We start from the raw sequence: 20,006 nt of genomic DNA on the forward strand, positions 1-20,006 counted from the left end.
AAAAGCAGTTACACATCCCACTTGAGTAGACAGTTACAACAATCATTTTCTGCAATGACCATTATGTTTCAATTTATGAACTACTCTGAACTTACTATGAGATGTAGTCAAAATCACAAGAGAAGATGTAAGAAAAATATTCCTTTTTAAGAGAAGCATAAGCCCTCTAGAATTATCATGGGAAATAAACATCCTGTTGAAGAATTCTAGGTGAAAAAAATTAATGTAGTCAATTTTAACTCATGTAGAGCTGACAATTTTTCATTGACTGGTTTGGTGTCATTCTTCTAAATTAAATGTGTTTAATTCTTTTTCTAGTTCATCCAATCTTCTCCAGCAAAATTATTGACAGGAACAGCATCGATGGCTCCATTTTCCTGTCCTCTCCTTCATTGTCCTCTTCCAAATCACTTCTTCTACCATTGTCAGCCCTACTGCCAGAAGCTTCACTTAATTTGTTTTCATCTTTTTCTGAAGTATAATGGTTGAATCTTTCAAGACTGCCTACAGTAATACCTGTCTCATCTACATCTCTTGGGATGTACAGGCTTAAATCTAAATCCTTCACACTCACAGAATCAACCTCTACACCAGCTGATCTCCAGATGTAACTTGTGTCTTCTGCTTCCTCATCAACCAGTTCAGGACAGAATTCAAACACTTCATGACCACTGGTCACTAGTGCCTTCCCGGCTTTGATATCTGCTTTCCTTTTTTCCATATCTTGCTCAAGTTGACCAAACTTTTCTTGTCTTTTCCTTTTCTTCCATGCAAGAAAAGATTCTAAAGTGATTTTGCTAACATTTGGTCCTAGGGCAGAGTGCCCTCTTTCAATTAGATCTTCTTATGAAATTTCATCTTCTTTCTCTTCTTTATGCATGTGTCACCCCCTCCAGGGCATACGCAATACCAGCCATGATTGTTGTTTGCAGTAGCTTCAAGGAAATGCTTGTACACTATTTGAGTTTTTTATATTTTCTTTTCCTCCTCACCATGCTTCTCGTTCACAACTGCTGCCAGCTTTTCCTCATCCCAGTTATCCACGATATCTTCCTCAGGTTCTTCATCTCTTGCATCAATGTAAACACTTTGCTTTTCACATTTTTTGTCCAGACTCATGTCATGAGAGAACCTCCTTTATGCACTGTCCTTGCTTGAAGACTGCACATCCCACAGATTTGGAATCTCTCCTTTACTTACTTTTCAAGCAGCATCCACAGGTTTGAACAGTTCATTTAGCTCTTGCAGTTAGTTCTTGCTTCCTGTCATCCTTACTCAGTTTCTTTTCAGCTTCACTTTGTGCTACCAGACGTGGATTTTGTTGACCAAATTTAACTTGATGAGTGACAGCTTTGATAAATTTGTTGCTTTATTCCTTTCTTATTCCTCAGGCCAAAAGTTTTGTCTTCAGTGATCTCCTTTTTTTCCTCCCCTGTGTTTTTGCTGCCCCCGACCTGACCCTGTTCCTTGAAGAGGGGAGGGCATTGAGGAGACAGGTGGCACCAGCCAGACTTTAATGCACCTGGAAACCATCGGGGGCTCTGACCCCGCGGCTTCATTAAGTTTTAATATCTGGAGAGGAAAGTCCCTCCTCACTATTCTTCCTTTTAAAAACATTTTTGGACAGCCTCAGTCATTTATTCTTTCATAAGAATTCTCAGATCATTTTTATATCACTTCCAAAATAATACTATTGAGATTATGATAGTTCCTACATTGAAGTGATTTGTTACCTTGGGAAGTATAGTATGCCTCTTTATGTGTTCATACGGTATTTTATGTCTAACAGATAATTTTATGATTTTTTTCCATATAGGTCCTAAAATTTTCTTATTAAATTTATTTGGGATTTTATAGCTTCTGTCACTTAGTGAATAGTATCTCTCCCCAGCCCCCATTTTTCCATTTCTAGAGAAGACAGTTGCTATGGATTTAGAAATAATTGTATTAATTTATTATTATCATTTATCTGATTTTAAAATTATCTTTCTAATTTGAATAGCTTTTAGCTTTCTGATAGTTTTCTTAGGGAGTAATATTAATGAAAAAAATATAATTTATTTTCCTATATGTTTATTGATAATTTCTGTTTCTTATTATATTAGTTAAAACCTCCAAAAATATCAATTAATGGTTGTGAAAGCAAGCATATCTATTCTAGTTTTGATTTAAAATGTCTCATTTAGGATGTGCCCTTGTGAAACTTGTTGCTGCAAAAGAGAGGCTGCGCCTACTTATGATTGTGCCTAAGAGTCTCCCCAAGAGAACTTCTTTGTTGCTTAGATGTGGCCGCTGTCTTTCTCCAAGCCCACTCGGCAGGAAAACTCACTGCCCTCCCCTCTTTGTGTGACATGACTCCCAGGGGTGTAAATCTTCCTGGTAACATGGGACATGACTCCCAGGGATGAGCCTGGACCCGGCATCATGGGATTGAGAAAATCTTCTTGACCAAAAGGGGGAAGTGAAATGAAACAAAATAAAGTTTCAGTGGCTGAGAGATTTCAAATGGTGTCGAGAGGTCACTCTGGAGGGCATTCTTATGTGCTTTACAGATATCCCTTTTTAGTTTTTATTGTATTGGAATAGCTAGAAGGAAATACCTGAAACTGTTGAACTGCAACCCAGTAGCCTTGATTCTTGAAGACAATTGTACAACTATGTAGCTTACATGGTGTGACCATGTGATTGTAAAAACCTCATGGCTCACGCTCCATTTATCCAGTGTATGGACAGATGAGTAGAAAAATGGGGACAAAACCTAAATGAAAAATAGGGTGGGATGGGGGATGGAATGCTTTGGGTGTTCTTTTTTACTTTTATTTTTATTCTGATTTCTATTCTTTTTGGAGTAAGGAAAATGTTCAAAAACTGGGGAGATGAATGCCGAACTCTATGAAGGTACTGTGAACAGTTGATTATACACTGTGGGTGATTGTATGGTATGTGAATATATCTCAATAAAACTAAATTAAAAAATTAAAAAAAAAAAAAAGTAAACACTGAATCCAGAAAGATTCTGCAATGTCCCTCCAGCCAGGAAAAAAAAAAAAAAATCCTCATTTAATATGATGTTTTGTGCCTGTATTTGGTTAATGGTCTTCATCAATTTTAAGTACTGTAGTTTTCCTTTATTCTTGGGGCATTTTGTTTTTGTTTTCTTGACTAAGAATGACTTCTGAAATTAAGCAAATGGTTTTGTATGTGTATGTATGTATTAATCATTTAGTTTTGTCCTTTAATTTGCCAATGTAATGAATTATGTTCATTGATTTCATAATATAGTACTATCCTTGTATTCTAGAATACATTCTATTTTATCACAACTCTTATTATTTGATATGATAAAATTGCATTTTGAAATGTTGCCTCTCTAGTTATGAGGTTTATGGTTTTCTGTTTATGTTCTGTCTTAATAAGATTTTAACATTAAGAGTAGGCTAGCTTTCCTTTGGTCTGGAGCAGCTTAAATAAATACAGGAATGCTTTGTCCTTTAAAGCTTTAGATAGAATTCAACTGTAAAACCATCTGGGTCTGGTTCCTTTTAAAATAAAGGATCTTTAATTACCATTCCAGTCTTTCATACAGTTATTGATCAGTTCCTGTTTCTTATTTTCTTAAGTCAGTTTTAAAATTTTAACTAAGAAATTATCCATTTCCTCTAGAATTTTAAATTTATGGTTTTTGACCTGCACATACTGTTAACTTTTAATTTCTATACTCTTCAGGATCCTTTATTCAGTCTGCTTTCTCACTTCTCATTCAAACTCGCTGGAAGTTTATCTTTTTTATTGGTCTTCCCAAAGAACCAACTTTTGGTCTTATTTTCATTTTTACTACTTTTCCCTTTTCTAATTTCCTTACTTCTGCTTTTATCTTTACTATATACCATATTCTAGTTTCTTTTGTTTTACTGGCTGCCCTCTTTATAATTCCTTACAGTTGAATAATTGGTTAATTTGTTTTTTTCTTTTTAAAAAATCTTTTTAAAAATGATTTGCAGCTCTAAATTCTCCTTGTTTATAAATTAGGCTGTGCCAATAGCCTTTTCTATTAGCAATTTACACTTCAATTCCTTCTCAATAATATATAATTTTAGTTTTAATTTTCTCTTTGATACAGGGGTTATTTCTCTTTCAAATTAATTCTGAAGTTCTGTTGTGTGTTTCAGTTCTGCTAGTGGATTCTTTTTCATTCTTAACTTTCAAGATTTGACTTTTATTTCTCTATTCATACAGCAAAAAATACTATTAACTATATTCTGTCTCCAAGAAGTTTTTACATCCTCAGTCCCCCCTACCCTACTTCTCTTCTACTCATTTACAAAAAGTGCGGCCAACAGCTGAGTCACAGTCTTCCCTTGTCACTGCCTTGGGAGCAGAGATGAGCAAGAACTGTAAGTTGATCCGCAGGCGCTTTTCCCGTGGCCCCTTTCCTGCGATGTCCTGCCCTCCCTTCCTTTTTGCCTGTTTTACCCAGGTCTGCACACTTGGAAATATCATTGACTTGTTTCTTTACAGAAGAGCATAGTACTTAAGGACACTGGCAGGGAATCAAATTATTTGGGCTCCAACCCAGGCTCTGCCTTTTGCCAGCTCTGTGAACCTGGAGGATAGTATTTTGAATTATTTACCCAGGTTTTCCTCTCTGCATTTGTGTGTGTGTGTGTGTGTGTATGTGTGTGTTGTATTCCTTCCACCCTTGGTGCCCTTAGGATACGGATATTCAGAAATGCAGATTCATTTGTTTAGCAACATTTTTATGGAATACCTACTGTCTACAGATGCTGATTTAGGTGCTGAAGATACAGCAATAAATAAGACAGATCAAGTCCCTGCTCTCATGGATCTTATAATATAGAGGAAGAAATTAAACAATAGGTAGGAGATGATAGATTAGATATAGATGATAGATAGATGACATATAGACAGTAACTAAATAAACAAGAAAATATGAGATAGTGATCAATGTTATACAAAGATAAATGTCATGTAAAATATAGTGATTGTGATAGAAGGTGTTCTAGTTATCTATTGTCATATAACAAATTCCCCCAAAACTCAGTGGCTTAAAACTACAACCATTTTATTATCTCACAGTTTTGTTGGTGAGGAATTTGAGCAGTACTGGGCTGGGTGATTCTTCTATCCACATGGTATTATCTTGGTGTGGTATTCAGCCAATGGATGGCTTTGTCTGGGTGTTTGGTGACTTGGTGAGGGTGGCTGGAGAGCTGGGTTCGGCTGGGATGGTTGACTGGAGTTGCCTGCACATGGCCTCTCCAGCGTGGCGGTCTCAGGGTAGTCACCCTTCTTACATGGAAGCTCGGGGCTCCTGGTTGATGCTGCAAGGTACTGAGCTCCAGAAGGCACAGAAGTCACTTCTGCTGCACTGTGTTGATCAAGCAAGTCACTAAGGCCAGCCCAGATTCAAGAGGAAGGCCATTATATATACTATTCCTTTCAAAAGAAATAATGACTGGTTGGCTTTGGTGATGTGATCAAGAAGGCTGTCTGAGGAGGGGACATTTAAGCTGAGAACTAAATAATATGAAGGATTGGGCCTTGAAGATCCAAGGGAAGAGTTTACCAGTCAGAGAAACTTTTGAGTGCAAAGGCTCTTAGAGTAGAGTGAGCTTGGTGTATCTGAGAAACTGAAATTAACTGGAGTGCAAAGGGCAAGGGGAAGAGTGGCATAAGATGAAGCTAGCAAAGCCACCAGGGACCAGATTATGTAAGATTCTGAAAGCCAGGCTGAAGCATTTGGGTTTTAGTCTAAGGGCTTCTTATCCCAGGATCTATTAAGGATTTTTAGCAGAAACCAAGTGAATCTGGCATCTCTGTGGAGAATGGCTTATCAGGCAAGTGTAGAAATAGGCAGATTAGCTGACAGACTTCTGCACTATCCAATAAAGAAATGATGGTGCTTGCACCAATGTGTTTGTGGGGAAGGTGGTGAGAACTGGACACATTCAGGGTATGTTTTGGAAGTAGAGTCTACTGTACTTATTGATAGATTTGGTGGTTGGAGTGTAGGAAAATCAAAGAATCAAGGATAACCTCCCTCCCAAGATAGGTTTTGAGGAACCAGAAAGCTCACAGAGGTGCCTTATCCATGGTTGGGTGGAGGAAGTAGCATGGAGATGCCTGTGTTAGGGGTAGAGTGGCCAAGATGAAGTCCCAAGTTACCCGCAGCTCCCAGAGAAGCCTGGGAGAGATGTCAAATCTCCCGTGTCTGCTGCCTTCAGATAGTATGGATGTTAGCTGAAGGAGAGACGCAGAAACCCAAAAGTGTCCTGGGGGATGGTGTGGGGATGTTTCTGAGGACAGTGGCATGTACCAGCCAGAGGCCAGGTGGGGCATGGCTACCTTGTTGGTCCCCAGTGTGGGGAAGGGTTGGGGTCAGAAAACATATTCACCCCTTCTCCAAGGGAGCCATCCAGAGTTCCATGCTGCTCAAAGTCTGGGCTCTCCAGGTCTTGCACAGTCCTTTCTGTGGGGACTAGATGTGACTCCCTGCTGTCCAGAACCCTATAAGCAAATATGCAAGTTATCTGCCCTGGGGCCTGAAACCTGCATGAGTTTTAGGGTTGCTTTTGCAGGGCAGGCTTGCGGTTTCTATGGCCATTTTACCAAGCACTAATGGTCTTCTGATCTATTTTCTTGTGGTTAGTGGTTCCATATGAAGGTAAACACAGCCAAATATTTCTTCTTGATTTGGGTTCATAAACCCAAAAATGCTCCTCTTTTAATTACTGGTTTTGTGCTCAGACCATCCCTCTCTCCTTCACCTCCAGAGCCTTGAGACAGAATTAGGCTCAAGAGGGAAGGTAACACCTTTAATCTGATCTGCCCAACAAGGTGGGCTCTGAGCTAAAACATCTCACATAAAAGTGAGACCAGGTTGAGAGAGCACATCCGAATCGTCCACCATAGGGAAAGCACTTTGCACGCTCATGATGGGTGTGGTCAATGTGGGAAGCTTCAAACCTTCTCAAGTTCATATCTCCAGCCCTGACCTCTTCCCTGATCTTCAACCGCCAGCTTGTCTTCTCCACTTAGCTTTCTGATAGGCAGTTCAATCTTAAAAATGTTCAAAACAGAACTCTTGATTCTACATTCAGCCCTCATCCTGAAAATCAGTAAATGACACCCCCCCATAATCATTCTTATTTCAATCTTTACCCCATGCCCTATATATAATCCATAGGCAAGTCCTGTTCATTCTGTCTTTAAAAGGCATCCCCAGTCCGACTGCTTCTTACCACGTCCTCCACTAGTCCAAGCCAGTAGCATCTTTCACCTGGATTATTGTAAAACTGACTAACTGGTCTTCCTGCTTCTACTCTTTTCCACCATAGTCAGTTCTCCGTGAAGGGGTCAGGATGATCCTTTACAATGTAAATCAGGTCATGTCACTCCTCTTCTCAAATCCCTTCAGTTTCTATCTCACTAGGAAAAATTCCCAAATCCTCACTATGGTCTTCAAGGCCCTTCACCACTTGGCCTCTGCTCACCCCTCAGCCTCACTCCCACTCTCCTTTCACTCTCTTCTGGTTACTCCGGCTGTGCTGTTCCTGATCACAATGAGAAAACTGCTGCCTCAGGGCCTTTGCACTTCTTACCCTTTCTGCCTGGAATACTTTTTCAGAGATATTCACATGGCCACTCCTGCACTTCAGTCAGGTCTATGCTCAGATATCTCATCCTCAGAGACACCTGCTCTAACTGAACCTTCCCAACCCCTCATTATCTAGCCTCTCTCCCTGTTTTATGTCTTCATTGCACAAATTACCCACCTGAAGTTATATTTCACTTGTTGGTTTATCATGTACCACTGACATTAGAATGTACATTCCATGAGGGAAGCAGCCTTGCCTGTTATGTTCATTGCTTTATTCCCAGGGCCTAGAACAGTGACTGGTACAAAGAAAGCAGTTAAGTAATATTTGTGGAAATGAATGAATGGATAGATGTTAGCTATTAGGAACATTATTAATATTAGGAGTCAATTCCCACATCCCTTTTATGTTCACTTCTAACTGCCTCGTTCGCTCATATCTTCCTTTCTGTGCCCACTGCCCCTCTCACTGCCCACCAGGATGACAACTATAGCCTGTCTGGGCTCCATAAATCTGGTTCCTTTCCTTTTCCAGTGTCCATTGTGTGATTGCCTGATCAATCTTTTTGAAACATGGCTTTATCATTTCATATCTCATTTCTTAGCAGCATGATGTCTAATCACTGTAGCCTTTCTAGGGCATGAACTATTGACATTTCAAGTGCACACTTTCTTTGACCTAGAAATTCCATTTCTATGAATTCAACAGTTACTTTTGCACACACCAGCAAAGACAGATGTCCAGTTATTCATTGCAACATTTTTTTGTAATAGGAGGAGACTGGGGGAAGAAATTGTGCATCAAGAAGTAACAGAATAAGTAAATTATAGAAGGATTTCCATTACTGGTTATGATGGAACAGCTTATCATATGCAAACCATCCAGCTAAAACAACTAGAAAAGCTGACTAAAACACCTAAAACATTTTTGACGGTATTTGGATAGCTGCTAAGGCAATGAGGAATGGAAAGGCCAAATCCCCTCTGGAAAGAGGATTGGCAGAGTAAGCAGATACCCTGGAAGTTGTTTTCCTCCTGGAGTATTTGCTTATTCTTGGTGCTTCAAGAGACTGGAAGTCAAAGCAGCTTATCCTTCACTTTAGAAGGTATATCTCAACATGCCCCACACCACTGAACATCTAGAAATTTCACTGAGATGGAAGGCCCCTTTATTTTTGTTGGATTTATCTCCCATACCCTGACACACAAACACCTTACCAATGAGTCTAGAGTAGTTGCTACTTCTTGCTCACTTGGTCCAATAAACATGATATCAACATGATATCTTCAATATAATGGACCAGTGTGATGTCTTGGGGGAGGGAGAAATGATCAAGGTCCCTGTGGACAAGATTATGACATAGGGCTAGAGAGGTGATATACCCCTGAGGCAGGACAGTGAAGGTATATTGCTGGTCTTGCCAGCTGAAAGCAAACTGTTTCTAGTGGTCCTTACTAACAGCAATTGCAAAGGGTGCATTTGCTCTTAGGAGTGGGCATTATGTAATGATGGATGTGAGTTGGTGATAAATATCCCAGCTTTCTCATCATCAGGTGGAAAAACTCTGAGGTGGTTCTGAATAGTCTCCTGGAGATTCCCAGAGGAGCTGAGCTCCAGTTGTCCACAGCAACAATTCATATTTACTTACTAGTTGATTCTGTATTAGCTTCCATCCCTTCCATGTCTATTTCCTGCTCCCTCACCAGTGTTCCTAGTTTCATCTTCCAAATAAATTTGCTTGCACTCAAATCCTAGCCACGGGTCTTCTTTGGAGGGAAAGTAATTTAATATACCATGCAAACATTAACCAAAAAAGGCTGGTATAATTATATCAGTATATAAAGTAGAATTTAAGGGAAGAAGCATTACTAGAAAATAAGGGGGCTATTTCTTATAGATAAATGGTCAATCCAAGAAGAAAATACAATAATTTAAAAAATATGTATCTAATGCCATGTTTTTGAAATATATGAAGTAAAAATTAATAGTACTAATAATAGAAATAGACAAATCTGTAACCAAAATAGGAGATTAGACACTTCTCTCCATAACTGATTGAACAAATAGAAAAAAATCAGCAAGTATATAGATCTGAACAACACAATCAACGACTGAATATACATTCTTCTTATATGCACATGGATCATTTTCCAGAGTAAATAATTGATAATTATTGATAACAAGCTGGAGCATAAAGCAAGTTCCCAGAAATCTCAAAGGAGTGAAATAATACATAGCATGTTCTCTGACCACAGGAATTAAGCTTAAACGAATAAACAAATGAAAAACCAAGAAAATCCCTTGTCTGGAAATTATGCAGTGCATTTCTAAATAATGTATGGTTTAAGGAAGAAATCCCAATGAAATTAGAAAATATTATGAAATTAGATAATGAAAATACAATATATTAAAACTTATGGAATCCAGCTAAAGCTGCATTTAGAGGGAAATTTACAGTGATAAACGTGTCTCTTTGAAAGAAGAAAGGCTGAAGAGGCAGTTTTCTAGGTATTCATATCAAGAAATTAGAACAAGCCTAGCAAATTAAACCCCAAAAAGAGTAGATGAAAGAAAATTTTCAAGTAATAGCAGAAACTAATGATTTAAAAAGCAAATATTAATTAGAGAAAATCAACAAAGCTAAAAGTTAGTTATCTGAGGAGATTAATAAAGCTAATGGACATTTAGAAAGACAGACCAAGGGGAAAAAATGAGAGAAGTAATAAATTACCAATATCAGAAATGAAAAAGGGTACATCACTACAGATCCTAGAGATATTTTTTAAATAATATGAGGAAATGAGGAACCATAATATACTAATTTGGAAATGAGAGAAAATGGGCAAATTCCTATAAAAACACAACTTCCAAAAATTGACAAATAGAAATAGAAAATATGAATAGTCCCATATCTGTTGAAGTAATTGAACCCATAATTTTTAATGCATTTTTATTGTAATTTTAACATATATATGTAACAGTGATAACTTTCAAAGTATGATTTAACAAGTAGAACCAATAATTTAAAACCTTTCTTCAAGAAATATCTCTAGGCCCAGATGGCTTCACCAGTGTATTCTTTCTAATATTTTTCAAGAGGAAAAGAAAAAGAAGAAATACTTTCCAACTTATTTTATGATGTCAGCAAATCTTGATATCAGATTTTAAGAAAAAATAAATGGGAACTCCTCAAACTTAAAAGCTTCTGTACCTCAAAGGAATTTGTCAAAAAAGTAAAGAGGCAGCCAACTCAATGGGAAAAAATATTTGGAAACCATGTATCTGATAAAAGACTGATATCTTGCATATATAAAGACATCACACAACTCAACAATAGTAGTACAAATAGCCCAATTATAAAATGGGTAAAAGATACAAAAAGACATTTCTCTGAAGAGGAAATACAAATGGCTTAAACACATGAAAAAAAAATGTTCATCTTCACTAGCTATTAGGGAGATGCAAATCAAGACCACAATGAGATATCATTTCACACCAAGTAGAATGTCTGCCATTAAACAAACAGGAAACTACAAATGCTGGAGGGGATGTAAAGAAATTAGAACTCTTATTCATTGCTGGTGGGACTGTATAATGGTACAGCCACTCTGGAGGAAAGTTTGGCGGTTCCTCTGAAAACTAGATATTGAGTTACCCTATGATCCAGCAATTTCCCTTCTCGGTATATACCCAGAAGATCTGAAAGCAGTGACACAGACATTTGCACACCAATGTTCCTAGCGGCATTGTTCACAATTGCCAAGAGATGGAAACAATCCAAATATCCTTCAACAGATGAGTGGATAAACAAAATGTGGTATATACACAGGATGGAATATCATGCGGCAGTAAGAAGGAACAATGTTGTGAAGCATGACAACATGGATGAACCTTGAAGACATAATGCTGAGTGAAATAAGGGGAGATATTATATGTTACTGCTAATGTGAGCTCTGTGAAAAATGTAAAATGAGTGTCTTAAAAAGTAGAATATAAATAATCTAATAGGTACAGATGTAATAATGAGGGTGATCTTAATGGTATGGGAATGGGCAGGAGTGACTATGGTTCATTAATGGTATTATAAGTATCAGCGAGGCATTAAAAGTGAATATATTCGTAAATGGTTGTTTAAAGGCAAGTAACTCACAGGGTGGCACCACACACACACAAAATCTTGATATCAAAATCTAATAAGGGCAGTACAAGGAAGGAAATTACATGCCAAGCTCTCTCATGAAATAGATTTAAGATGTAAAAATAGTAAATTAAATCCAGTAAAATGTAAAATGATTATTATATCATGACTAAATGAAGTTTATTCCAGGAATGCAAGAGTCTTAAATTTGAAATCACTGGAAATAGACATATTAACAAAATGAATAGAAAACTCATACATCATCTCAACAGATATAGAAAAAATATTTTTATGAAATTCAAAATCTATTTGTGATAAAAATCTCTTAGCAAATTAGGAATAGAAGGGAACTCTATTAATCTGATAAAAAATACATACCAATAAAATACAAAATATAATTGAGAAAATTAAAAAGGTACAAGCAAATAGGGGAAAATACTATGTTTCTTGGTTAAAAGTCTCAATATTGAAAAGATTCTCTGCAAATTGATCTCTAGATTAAAAAAATCCCAATGAAGACCTCACTAATTTTTTTTAGAAATTGACAAACTGTTTCTAAAATTTATACAGAAATGCAAAGGGCCAATAATATCCCAGAGAAAATTTAAAGAAGAAAAAAGCTGAAGAACATACACTACAATCTGTTATGATTTCTTATAACATTATAGTTGTTAAGACAGTATGTTAATATAATTAGACCAAAGGAACACAGTATTGAAAAGGATGATCTTTTAAAATAAATGGTACTGATTTAATTGGATGTCTATATGGAAAGATACAGCTGGATCCTACCTCATACCATCAAAATAATCAATTCTAAATAGGTTATACATCTAAATTGAAAGGAAAACTGTAAGGTTTAGACAAAATATCCTCATGACTTTGAGGTAGGCATAAGATTTTCATGGACACTTCACAAAAGAGATACCCAATTTGCCAACGAATATATGAAAGGTGCTCAATCTCATTAGTCACCAGAGAAATTCAAATTAAAATTAAAATTAAAAGCATCCATCAGAGTGGCCAAGAGTGACAATACTGAGTATTTGCAAAGTTGTGGATCAACTGGAACTCTTGTGTTCTGCTGGTGAGTATGAATTAGCACAACCACTTTGGAAAAATCATTGACCCTATCTAATAAACCTATGCATAACCTATGATCCAGAAATTCCACTCTTAGGTACGTATCCAACAGAATAGTGCATAGTTTCTCAGGGAGGCATGTACTATAATATTCTTAGCAATGGTATTTGTAATAGCCCCCTAGTAGAAATAACTCAAATATCCATTAATAATGGAAAAGAAATAGAGCATGGCATAGTCATACAAGGGAATACTATACAGCAATGAGAATGAACAAACCATTGTTATATGTAACGACATGGTAAATTTTACCCAGATAATATTGAGTGAAAGAAAATAAATACAATATGTACAAAAGAGTGCATAGTGTGTGATTCATTTGCATAAAGTTAAAAAAATTGCCACAGAACCAGGTTGCCAAAAGTGGCCTGAGTCAAAAGGAGCAAAATCTGAATACTTCCACTGGGGCTGTCTGCTCCAGCACCACACTTCCTTTGCCTCGGTGGGGACATGTAAAAAAGAGAACTGAGGCAATTAGGAGCAGGCCCACACCCTGTATCTCTCCTCATCTCAATTAGTCTTTTCATAACTCAGGTTTTTAATTTTTTTTTAACTCTAAAAAAAATGTTTAATAATACACGTAGAGAAGATTGGACTCCTGCTTAGTGTTAGTTATAATGCATTTTTGAATCATTAAACTAGTAAACCAAGCAAATGTTTCTGATCTGACTCACCTCTGAACCAAGCTGCAAATGAGGCTGGGAGATGGACTGCTGTTTTCCAGCCTCTGGAGTCCTGGGGGACTGGGAATGTTTTTGCCATGGGTCTTGAGGGACATCCAATCCACAATATCCACAACAGTATCAGAGACTGAATGTTCTTTGAACTCATCCCTATCAGAAATTATGATAAAACTCTGCAGTAGGCTACAGGGTAGACAACGCCCACAGCTGAGGGAGAGGTTGCTCCATGCTGCATTTTAGCCATCTACACAATAGAAAATCAACATCTTCCTAAAAAGTCTGCCTTCTGTGTGAGAAAATGCACTTGTCATTCCCACAATTATATTTAAGTTCTATTCCCAGTACAATCAACATTCTGCCTTGTTTGGGTTGGTATGACTAGCAGCATTGGATTTGAGCTAATAATAAAAGCCTGTAACTGAAGAACACAAAGCCAGACTCAGCTCAGCACTATGGATGTTATTTCAGAATCTTGTTTGTGCCTGCTCATGCAAAGTGGAGGACAGAATTGGCACTATTATCAGAATATTTTCAAATTAAAAAAATACATTTTCCTGCAATTATCTGAATGTTTCTGATAAATTTGGGGGTAATTTTAGTCTAAATAGTCTTCAAAATTGCCTCAGTTCTCTTGTACATGTACTTCCAGACACTGCCAAAAATACATAGCAATAGAAGTAGTGCTGTCAGTAAACCCTGTTCCAGTTTCATAGAATCAAGAAATTTCCTTTCTCCCAAATTTAACAAAATATACAAGGATAAGTTAGAATAACAAAGAATATGCCAGAAGCATCCAAACCAAAGAAGGAGCACTACCTTATACTGCCAGTTTAGATTTATCACTTACAGAGAGAAGATTCTAGAAATTGATTGTAACCTCTATCTGACTTCTCCAGAAGTAGTGACAACAATATAAGAAAATAGAATTCTGAAAAAACTCACTGATACCCTCTAATTTGGAGGGAAGTAGGCAGACAGTGTGGGAATGGAAGCTGGAGAGGAAGCTCAAAAGAAAAGATAAAAGAATCTGTTTAAACAGTTGTCTCTCTCCACCATGATAGGAAAAATAAATAATTAATTCATTAAAGACTGGAAGAGCTACTAAGAATTGGCTTTTTGTTTGTTTGTTTGTTTGGTATATATATGTGTTTTACTAGCTGGGAGAAACAGAATACAAGCAGAGAAAGGAGAAATGTGATGAACCCTTGCTTTGCTTTGTTGTTTTTTTTTTTTCTTCTTCTTCACGCTTTTTTCACTTACATCCCAAAGGGCAGCAGGGGAGACAAGCAGGGAGAAGAGGGGAGGAGAGGAAATAATCACCTAAGTTTGCTTGTCTTTCCTGCCACTGCATCTATGGTTCTATTTCCAGTAAAACATTCTGCCATTATATGGTTTGGTGTGACTAGCAGCATTGGACTTGAGCTCCTAATAAAAACATCTATTTTTTTATTAGCTGGGTTGGGTTCACCTGGAACCTGGTGAAAATCTGAAATCTAAGGGCTTTCTTACTGGATTAGATACATCTGTAACTATGAAGAGTACATCCCATTACAGAGCTTTTAAGTAAAATACAGAGAAAGTCTTCAGTGACAAAATCCGCTGCGATACCTCAGAGCCCTGCTTCCTACCTTCCTCCTCAAACCATTCTCATCCCGGACACCCTTTCCAACAACAAAAAGCAGATGTAACACAGCTCACAAGTACAACAGCTCTAAATTAGCTCTCATTTATGAGAGAAAGTGACAAAGGGAGCCCAGGTAATATGGAAGGAGAATCAAGAAAAATCCACTACACATAGAAAGATAAAAATAAAGTTCAGATAGAGGTTTCCTTATCAAAAAATAACTATCCTCTACATAAAAAGTAACAAAAGAGCAAAAGTAACAGAGGAATAAAGGTAAAGAAAGAACATTAATAAATCAAGAATTGGAACATTAATAAATCAAGAATGAAGAATCCAATTAGGATTTCTTTGGCTGCAAGATGCAGAAAAACAACTAATTGTGGCTTAAAACATAATTGCCATTTAGTATTTACTTTACAAGTGGTTCACAGGCAAGCAGTCACAAGACTGTTTTGACAGTTCACTGATTTCATAAAGGATCCAGGACCTTTTCTTCTCTGCATTCTTCCAGTCTCGTAATAGCAAGATCACTCCTGACTACAGATGGTCATCTAAGCATCACATCTTCTCCCAACAGCTTACAAGGCAGGAGTAGAGAGGACCATGGCAAAGGGCATGCCTCTTCCATTTCAGGGAGGAAACACTTTCCTAAAAGCCTCCAGTGGGTTTGTCCTCAGGTTTCATTGGTCATCAGTGGGTCACATGCTTCCCCCTAAGCCAATCACTGGGGAAGGTAAGAGACCTATAATTCAGCCCTTTGGCTGGAAACATTGGTATCAAAATCAAAAGCCATTGTTGGCTGGCAGCATTGTTCAATTCAAATTATTCAAATTTGTTAAGAGAACCACTAGAAAAAATAAAAATAGGTAATATACTTTCCAAATTGCTATAAGTAAGAAATAAAAAAAAAAAACTATTAGAGATCATAAAGTAAAAGAACATAAAGGAAACCACAAGGCTCTACTGAAATAAACAAAAAAGAAATCCCATAATGTAAAATAAGATAACAGAATTTTAAAGCTATATCTATCCTGGAAAAAAAAAAAAGATTACTAATACATCAAAATCTCTGAAAACAATAGTGATGGGAGGTGGGGAGCAAGACTTTACTGCTTATTACCTCAAATTACTAAAGCAATAAGATACTGGGGCCAATGGAATAAAACAAAGTCTAGAAATCAACACAAGTACTTATAAGAATTTATTACTGTATATGCTAAAGTTGGCATCCTAAAGCTGTGGAGAAATTATGAACTTTTCAAACAAATGATCCTGAGACAACTAATAGACGATCTAGAGAAAAAAATCTAGAGAAAAAGAAATTTGAAACTCTCACTCACTCACTATACCAGGATAAATTCCAAGCCTTAATGTAAAAAAAAAAGAAAGAAAGAAATCATAAAAGTACAAGAAAAGAAATGGGCAATTTTTTTTTCCTGTGGAGCAGGAGTTGACACATTTTTTTTTTTTTTTTCTGTAAAGGGCCAAATAGTAAATATTTTAGGCCTGCAGGCCATAAGGTTACTGTTGTAACTACTCAACTTTGTCATTGTAGCATGAAAGCAGCCATTGATACTATGTAAGTGAAAGGGTGTGGCTGTATTCCAATAAAACTTCATTTACAAAAATAGGTTAAGGGCTGGATTTAGCCAACAGGCAATAGTATACCACCTCCTGCTGCAGAGTGTGGAAGGGCTTTTAAACTAAGTCTCAAAATTCAAAAGTCAAAACAGAAAAATAAACAAAATAAGTATTTGCAACTCATTTCACAAGGGGATAAAATTGCTAACATATAAAACCTTTTAGAACGCACTTTCCTTCATTGTCTATTTCCCCCTCCATGATTATTCCCTCCAATAAGCAAATATGTTTCGTTTTCTCCATCTTAAAAAAACCTTCTTTTGATCTCATTTTCCCCTTAGTTACTATGTCATTTCTCTACTCCCTTTGCAGTGAAACTCCTGGAGAGTCACATATATTCTCTTTGTCTCCAATATCTTTCCTCTCTCTCTCCCTGAAACCCAAAGCAGTCAGGCTTTCATTCTGCCAGTCCACTGAAACCGCTTTTGTCAAGACCTCCACATTACTCAACCGAGTGGTCAATTTCCTCCTCTTACTTTATTTTTCAGCAGCAACTGAGGCAGGTGACTACTTCCTTTTCCTTGAAAAAATAAATTTTGCCCTTGCACTTACACTTGGCTTCTAGTATACCAAACCCCAAATTTTGAGTTTTCCTCTGTATTGCGGGTCCCTCCATCTTGGGTTCCTTTGCTCTTCCCTTCTCATCTCCTGACTTCTCCGTATCAACTCACTTCAGGGCTTGTCTTGAGGCCCCTTCTTGTCTTTCTTCACTCAATCCCTTGGTGAGCTCATCTAAGTACCATCTGTGCTGGTTTGTATATTTATGTCCCCCAGAAAAAGCCATATTCTTTAATGCATTCTTGTGGGGCAGACACATTAGTGTGGATTGGGTTGGAACCTATTGGTTCAGTGTCCATGGAGATGTGACCCACCCCACTGTAGGTCATAACTCTGATTGGATAATTTCCATGGAGGTTGTCCTAGTTTGCTAATGCTGCTGAATGCAAAACACCAGAGATGGATAGGCTTTTATAAAACAGGGGTTTATTTCACTACACAGTTACAGTCTTAAGGCCACAAAACGTCCAAGGTAACACCTCAGCAATCGGGTACCTTCACCGGAGGATGGCCAATGGCATCCGGAAAATCTCTGCCAGCTAGGAAGGCAGCTGGCGTCTGCTCCAAAGCTCCGGCCTCGAAACGGCTTTCTCCCAGGACGTTCCTTTCCAGCAAGCTTGCTTCTCTTCAAAACATCACTCCCAGCTGCACTCAGTTAGTTCCCTCTCTCTGAGTCAGCTCATTTATATAGCTCCACCGATCAAGGCCCACCCCGAATGGGTGGGGCCATGCCTCCATAGGAACATCTCATCAGAATCATTACCCACAGCTGAGTGGGGCACATTCCAAGCAAATCCAACCATCACCAAAACGTCTCCTCACAAGACCACAAAGATAATGGCATTTGAGGGACACAATACATTCAAATGGGCACAGAGGTGTAGTTTACTGGAGCACTATATAAGCTCAGACAGAAGGAGCTCACAGCTAGCTGAGATGAGACAGACATTTTGAAGATGGGCATTGGAAACCGATGCAGACATTTTGGAGAACGCCATTTTGAAACGCAACCTGGGATCAAGCAGACGCCAGTCATGTGCCTTCCCAGCTAACAGAGGTTGTCCAGACACCATTGGCCATCTTCCAGTGAAGGTACCCAATTGTTGATGTGTTACCTTGGACATTTCATGGCCTTAAGACTGTAACTGTGTAACCAAATAAACCCCCTTTATAAAAGCCCGTCCATTTCTGGTGTTTTGCATTCTGGCAGCATTAGCAAACTATAACACCATCTAAAGGCGGACAACAAATGTCTGTCTCTAAACTAGATTTCTCTCTTTAACTCCAGATTCATATGTTACAGCAAACATCTCCTCTTGGTGAATAATAGACACCAGAATCTTAACATATCTTCACCTGAGCTTTCAGTCCCAACCTCCAAAATTACTCGACCTGCACTTACCCTCATTACAGTCAAGGCTACTTTATCCTTTCAGTTTCTTGGGCCAAAAAAACTGGAGTCATCCTTATTTCCTTTCTTTCTCTCACATATCACATCTCAGCCCTCAGAAAAGCCTATCTCCCATACCTTCCAAATAAATCTACCTTCAAAATGGGATAGTTTCTCTCATAGAGTCAGTATCTAGAATATAGGTTACCAAGGGAAGGGGTGGGGACAGGGATGGGAAGTATAGGATTCCTGTTTGGAATGATGGATATGTTTTGGTAATGGATGGTGGTGATGATAGCACAACATTGTGAAAATTAACAGCATTGAAATATATATCTGAACATGATTGAAAGGGGAAATGTTAGATTGTTTATATGGTAATAGAATAAAAATTTTAAAATCCATGGAACTGCTCTACACAAATGGTGAAGGGTCTTAGAACTGTAGATTTGTAAGCTAATAACCCCCTATTGTAAAAGCCAACCTGTTTCTGGTATATTGCATTCTGGTAGCTTTAGCAAACCAAAACAGTAGAATCCAAATATGTATGGCATTATAGTTCAATTTTATGGATTTTGAAAATATTTTGGACTTTTAATGACATAGAATTAAGAATTTATGTTAGTGGAAGCTTTATTTTGGATATGTTAAGTTTTAGCCCCTTGATAGAGATTTTCTATCTAGATTTGGATTGATTACACATTTCAGATCTGAGCTGGAGGTAGAGTTTTCAGACTCACAAGCCATAGGAGTATATAAACCTTCAAAGGTCAGTGTTTGAAGAGTGGAAAGAAAAAAGTTGAGGCTGGGGCTGTGGGTATAGAAGGATGACTCAGTAAAGGAGATTGGCAAGGTCAGTGTGGTAAATTGAATTATGTACCAGGAAAAAACATGTTCTTAATCCATCCCTGTGGGTGTGAACCCAATGTAAATAGGACCTTTTGAAGATATTATTTTCAGTTAAGGTGTACCAAACTGAATGAGTTTGGGCTTTATTCCCATTACTAGAGGCTTTATGAAGAAAAGCCAGGTGGAGGAGCAGAATGTGGAGGTCACCGGAACCTGGAAGAGAAAGGAGAGGACATTGCCATGTGATGAACCCAAGGATTGCCAGCCATCCAGAATGCTACTGACTCTGGGAAGAAGCAAGCCTTCCAGCCCCTGAGACTATGAGACAATAAATCCCCATTGTTAATTGTGTGGTATTTGT

The 20,006-nt window shown here is 37.7% G+C and overlaps 1 pseudogene; it reads right to left on the minus strand.

Annotated features, from left to right (window-relative positions):
* Positions 1–279: 279 nt before the first annotated feature.
* On the minus strand, positions 280–1,559 carry LOC119535451 (annotated as a pseudogene).
* Positions 1,560–20,006: the final 18,447 nt, after the last annotated feature.

Source organism: Choloepus didactylus, chromosome 5 (genome assembly GCF_015220235.1).
Source record: "Choloepus didactylus isolate mChoDid1 chromosome 5, mChoDid1.pri, whole genome shotgun sequence".
In the NCBI taxonomy this organism is placed as follows: Eukaryota; Metazoa; Chordata; class Mammalia; order Pilosa; family Megalonychidae; genus Choloepus; species Choloepus didactylus.